Source organism: Solanum tuberosum, unplaced genomic scaffold (genome assembly GCF_000226075.1).
Source record: "Solanum tuberosum cultivar DM 1-3 516 R44 unplaced genomic scaffold, SolTub_3.0 scf00056, whole genome shotgun sequence".
Taxonomy (NCBI): domain Eukaryota; kingdom Viridiplantae; phylum Streptophyta; class Magnoliopsida; order Solanales; family Solanaceae; genus Solanum; species Solanum tuberosum.
The window spans coordinates 1,277,499-1,284,334 of NW_006238986.1; the positions used below are offsets into that span (position 1 = coordinate 1,277,499).

General features: G+C 33.0%; 1 protein-coding gene across 2 annotated transcripts in view; it reads right to left on the bottom strand.

Moving 5' to 3' along the window:
• Nucleotides 1-6,172: 6,172 nt before the first annotated feature.
• Nucleotides 6,173-6,836, bottom strand: part of LOC102602468 (uncharacterized) — a 2,915-nt gene continuing 2,251 nt past the window's right edge. For both annotated transcript variants that reach the window (XR_367111.2, XM_006344849.2), the window contains one exon: nucleotides 6,173-6,686. The gene's annotated coding sequence lies outside the window, so the exon portion shown is untranslated. The remainder of the gene's footprint in view (nucleotides 6,687-6,836) is intronic.

The following is a 6,836-nucleotide window of genomic DNA, read 5'->3' on the forward strand; positions in this document are numbered from 1 at the left end:
TTGGAGAGCAAAATAGAGATTAGGGTTGGAGATATGGGTGTTTGAATTGGCTAATTTTAAGTGAATTTTGATCTTCTATTTTTTAGTTATGAAAGTGTTTGGAAAACACAAAAAGTGTTTTAAGCACTTTATTTTAGGCTGAAAAAGTACATAATAAGATCAATAACCAAAAGTTGGGTGTTCCCAACTTCTGACTTTTAGCTTTTAAATTATTAGTCACTTACAAAAAGTCAATCCGAACACCCCAAAAAAGGGTAAATGTTGAGACTAGAATTTTTATTTTAGAAAGTTTATAAAGATTGAGGTTTTTCTTTGATGGATTTGAATAGACTACTATATGTAGGGTAGAAATTTCTTAATTTTCACATGCACACAAAATACCTTTTGCATCAAATATCATAAGTTGGTAAACAAAAAAAATAAAAATATACGGCTATAAATAAAGATTCAACTTAGTCCAAAAGTTTAACGCAAATAACTTGTTGATTGAACAACATTAGTTCATTTTTTCCAATAAAATAGAATAAGGTTCATAAATAATTGAAGTAAAAAATACGATAACACGAAATGGATAAAAAATGCATTAAATTAAGACGCACACTATGAAAAAGGCAACATGAAAAAACAATGATAGAACAACATTATTGTTATATTCTTAATCGAGGTCCTTGGAATGTCCATCATCTTTAGTGTTGGTGTCATTGCCTTCTGTTGATGCAGACTCTGTACCGCTTCTATCCCCTATTGCAGTCATAGTCTCGATAAAATACATGTCATTCAATAAATATTCCATCGGACTTGCTGATAGGGTAACATTTTCACTGGAGGATTTAGAGGTTGATTCAATTGTATCTTCCTTTCATTTATTTTAGTCGTTTTTGCAGCGAACACCTTTAACCAACCTATCATTGTCTTGCATCAAGTTCATTAATACTTTTTTCCTCTACTAGTTGGTTGAAGAGGAGTTCCATCTCCTTCTCCTCATTAATTTTCGTATAACTTACATAAATCATATAGTGTAAAGAGTAAATTACATCCTATCCCTTCTCTTTTTCCAATTACAATAATCCCTTAAAATTTGTACCTTCCTGATACATAAGTCACCATCCGCATACATTAATTCACTATCCGAATACATTTATTCTAATACAAGAAGAATCCTTCTGTTGTGCTAAAAAGGGAATAAAATCTGAAAATCTAATTAAATCCCATAAATTACTCTTACGTTTCTTCTTACTCTCAAATTCAAAACTTCAAATTGCTCCCCCTGTTCAGTAAGAAACCTTTCAAATTTGATTCAAAAACTTTTGTCGGAATTTTGGGTTAGCAAGGTGAGTTATGAAGGATACAAAAGTGATGGAGTTGTTGTTGGACAAACGATTTCCTTTTGAATCTTCAAGTTCATCGAAGATCCTTTCAATTTTGATTCAAGTTGTTTGGACTTGCTATGTATACCCTCTGATTTAATTTTTGAATTTGTATTGATATATAAGTCGTAATACATTACTAGTTTGATGTATATGTAATGTGTTTTTAGATCTCAAAATTCTTCTTTCTCAATTTTTGAATCAAACTTGTCGACAAAAGTTATGAAATTGTTATTGTTCAAAATATTGGCGTTGAACTTATATACCCGGGCTAATCAAATGTTATTTCTTTTTTCTCTTGGGGATTGGGGGCTATTTGTTTTTCTTGCGTTGCTTGTTTGTCACCATTTTTGCCATTTATTGTTGTTCTGAACTCCTGATTGTTGCTAGTTTTGTCATTGATTGTTGTTCTGAAAAATATGTTGTTGATAAAGGTGGCCATTATGCTAAATATACGACAAAGGAGATTATGGTATTGATATATAAGTCGTGATACATTTATGATTACAAATTGATACATTACTAGTTTGATGTATATGTAATGTATTTTTAGATCCCAAAATTCTTCTTTTCATTCTTCCAAACAAATTCTCAATTTTTGAATCAAACTTGTCGACAAAAGATATGGGATTGTTGTTGATAAAATATTGGTTTGTGAATCTCAAATCAGCCATTGCAACTGAATTAGAGATCGATGAGTTGAGGAAAAATTTGGAGATCAGATACATCGTTGAGGTGAATATGTAAGTCATGATATATTAGTGGTAAACGACGCGCGTGTATTGTAATTTTGCACCTATGGATTATGATGTGGCCATTATTTTGTATCTGGATGTGATTTGTATAAAAATGTATCATCATAATATATTGTATATGATACATGTTATAAATGAATTAACAATTGAGACGGATCAAAGACGTTTTGAATATCGAGCTTGTGTATCACATATTTGTATAAATGTATCAGGCTATTATTATGTATATTGTACATATAAAAAGTGTAACAATTGAGATATGTAAATTACTTGTTTTGATCAAGAAAAAATGTGAATGATACATTAATATATATTATGAGTCCTACATATAATTTAATGAAAAGGCTGAAATGAAAGTCTTCCAATTCTAGACACCTTTACATCCACGTAAAGAAACAGACATATATACATGAGGTTATGATAAACTTTATTAGAAAAAAGATGAGAAAAAGAAGACGATGATGAAGAAAAAAGAAAAGAAAAGAAAATAATATATTTTATTTTTAAAATTGTTGAAGGTATTGATAGATCGGAGAAAAAGAAGAAATTGTTGTTGTTGTGACTAAAAGTAGAGAGAAATTTGTGGAGTGAAATAAGGAAGGGATAAACGTTGGTTTTAGGAGTTAGGATTTATGTATCTGGTGTTTGGGAGTAAATAAGGGATTTTGGAAAATTTTAAAACTGGTAGGGAATAATAGAAATTATAGGAAAAAAAAAGGTGTGTATATAAGTAATTTATCCTTAATTTTCTCTAATTTACTAATTTGTTCGTCTTCTTATCTGCTTTCCTCAGAAGATAGGTTTCATGTTTGACCAACTTTTTAAGCCTTTTGTACTCTATAGAACTTAAATACCTCGTTAAGACATCCTGAGCCAGACTTGTAGATTTTCAAGCAATAGGTTGGTTATTCCCTGGTCTAAAAATAATTATGGCAACTTCTACATCACACAAAATAGTAAGATCTTCTGCTTTCTTGAACAAACTTGTTGCTCTTCTATCTAGGATGGAGTTTCTCACATTTTCACTATAGTTCCTAGTATCCCTAAGCCTTTTTGTAGCCATATGTGATACTCAAACAAAAAATACTTTCTTTTGGAATAGAATATATAAAACTAGAAGAGGTGTGTGGCTTTAATAGATGTCAAACAAGAATTGTCAATGTAGTCAAATTAAGAAATTCTTAAGTTGGGTCCAAATTTTAAATAAATTGATTAGTGCAATCCGCTTTCAAGGAAATTGTTTTACTTTTTTCTTAAAAAGTTGAAAATTGCTAAAATTTTGACAGGTCATATTCCATAATTAATTTTGATAATAGAAAGCACAATAATTAACTTGTCACACGTGCAGATTTGGTAGAATTTTTTAATTGAAAATACGTTTTATAAAGATGTTAGTATATCCTTAGTAAACACTTTTAAATCATATTTCATTATTTTGATGGATAAATTGTCGCAACTCAAAATTGGGTGTGATGACACATGTCTTATCTCACCAAGACAGATCAACCTGAAACCCAACAAAAGAAGTAAATGTGGAAGTAAAACAGATTAAGAGGCTAATATAACATGAACATTGCGGAAAAATATAACATAACAATAATAAACCCCCCCCCCCTCCCACCCCCAAAACTTGGTGTCACATGTACAAGCCTAAGTATTACATTGATTCAACATAAATACAAACCTGGATATCTTTGTGTCTAGAACAGAACAAAAATATAACGAAAGAGTAAGTGATATCTGCTGAAATGATAACCATTCTACCTCACAAACTACTCAAGTAAGTCTTGGACGAAGGTGACAAGGGAATAATCAAGGCGATCGGGGCTCAGAACCTACACAAGTGTAGAAGCGGAGTGAGTACCAAACAACAATTGTACTCAACAAGCAAACCTAAATAACTCCAAAATCTTTCTAAAAATGAAATTTTAGGGAGTCACTATATACAAAGTAATTCCGGATGTTACCAAGGAAGCTTTGAGCTTATATTGACTATGAGTTAAATAGAAACGGAACTTTATGAGATCAAATCTCCAATAGTTACTCTCTAACTAGCGCAATAGTAGAGGGCAATCTATCGTCATGTCATTAAAGTAATGTCATTCCGATTTGTCTTATAATACCCTTTTCTATTTAACATTTACATCTTAAAAATGTGAAAATAATTGAGAATCTAATCTTATATAATTCCTCTGCTTTTACTTGTGTACTATGCTATAAATAGATATTCACTTTTACTTTTCAATTAGAAAATACAACATCTTTTAATACCGTCATCCCCGTTAACTCCAAATTCATCCAAAATAATGCTACACAAACTTTAAAGGTAGTTCTCCCATATATGGGCAAACTACAATTCTTTTTATTAACTCCTCACATGAATCTATATCTCTTTCTCAATTTTAAGTGTATTGTGAAGTCTTTTTGACACATAAAATCATGACTTTTTTCAATAATAAAAGTATATAAGAACTTGAGAATTTTTTTCATAAAATAAATTTTACTATTTATTTGCTTACAACAATAGTAAAAACCTACTGAGGTCAACGGGAACAAGGATTCCTCTTCTGCCCAGTTTCCTTACATTGTTGTGCCATGCGACCTGGAGCAATATCCATTTCATTTCTACGACGCCTAATATTTTTGACTCCAGAAGTTCTCAAATATTAAGTTATTTGCAATTAAATTGAATGGAGAAGGTGGCCAATATGACTCATCGCCCAATGGAAAAAAATATGTTGTAATTCTGCATGTAATTCTTTGAACTGTAGAACTTAACGACTTAGCTCTTTGGCTGAATGTCAAGCATTTCACAACATTTTATGGCATGCGAACATGGTATATGGTAATTTCTCCATTTTTCACAAAGAACATTTTCGACCTTTAGTAGTGACTGTGAAGAAAGAGATATAGCTTCACGTATGGAAGCAAGAGATATAGATTCACGTGAGAAGTTAATAAAAAGAATTGTAGTTCACTCATTTGTGAGCGAACTACCTTTAAAGTTTGTGTAGTATTATTTTGGATGGATTTGGAGTTAATGGGGATGACAGTGTTAAAATTAGATGGTAGTTATATTTAGCCCATAAATAGGCGAACTGTCCATTTTGGTGTGTGTTTTTAGAGTGTCCCTTTTGGTGTTTAGGGTTCAAAAAGTGTCTGTTTTGGTGCCGAACTCCCTAATGCACTTGCAGGTCAACCGTATGGGGACGTGACACATTTCTCTCATAGCCATGCTCTCAAGGAATATAACTCGGCCAAGCCCCTAGCCTGCAGCTTGTGCGACATTGGTTATTTGACAGGGTACTTTTGCAGTAGCTGCAATTACTTTATCGACAAGATTTGCTTCTCAATTCCATCCATTATTCAACATATGTCTCATCCCCAAAACCCTCTCAAGCTAACTTGCTGCTTAAATTTGTTAAATGAGGAACTCAGATGTCCAGGCTGCTTTGGCAATATCCAAACTTCCCGTGGCATGGCCTATTATCTCGCCCCATGCATATTTATTATGAATCGCCAGTGTGCTGGAGCTCCCAAAACCTTGACACGGGTGGACAATGTCTCGTACGAGCTCTTCTTTGAATTCCCCTTTAAGAATGAGAATGCAGAGATTAAGTGCAACATTTGTTCCAAGAAAGTGGGGACCAAAGGCGGACTGTTGTACTATAATCTAGAGCATGATGAAGCTTAACACGTTTATGGCGCCCTCAAAAAAGAATCCAACAACAATGAGGCGAAGATGAATAGGTTATCAATTCAACAATTAAATAAAGTGTGGATAGCTGAGTAAACCGAAATTTGTTCCTCCACAAGACTAGAGGTTTTGCAAAAGTTGCAGTATGTAGGTGTTTGTTTCTTCCCTTTTTACTTTTTTGTTTCCAGCTGGTGTGCTTGTATATCTGCTGTGTGATTTTGGTAATGTTACTGTTGTGTGTTGTGTTATCTTCGAATGAAAACTTTGTTGCCCTTCTTATTTTTATGATTAGGCTTAATTTAACTCATCTTTTGTTGAAATATCTAATAATGGAAATGGGAAACAGAGTTGAATTACTAATGTGCAGAAAGCAACTTATGAACTATATAAACACTAATCTAGATCAACTTTTTAATCAACTTCTTCCTCTTCAACAATTCTCTATTTCTATAGAAAGAAAAAGATTCATTTCCAGTCGTAATAGAATTTTGGATACGTGAAGACTAACAAAAAAGTGTTGGACATATTTTTTCCCTTATTCCTCCAATAGCTGTTTCTTGGCCATGACTCAGGAGAAATGACCCTGGTTCCCTTTTGATTGTGACTCCCCATAATCTACTACCGAATTTACAGTGAGTGTATTCTTGCTAATAATACCATTCAAGACCCTTGCTCAACCACCCAAGCTCCATTTCGACCCAAAGAGCTTCCCCACGTTCACATAACAGAGTAGCTACAGTACCATGTGAAGCTCAAAGAGCTGGCTAATAGTTCAATCACCTCATAAGGCAGCTCTTCATCTACTTCGGGTTTCTTATTCCAGCAATATTATGTGCCACTTGTGTTCGGTATCTTTCCAGCCAAAGCCTGTGATACAATAGGAGTAGATGTTTGTGAAGTTGAAATGTATCTTATGTTCATGTTCGGGTTTCTTATGTGTGTCAAACTCAAAACATCACCAAGAAGCAACAGAACTACATCAGGGTAGACAGGGGGGGGGGGGGTAGGTTAATTACA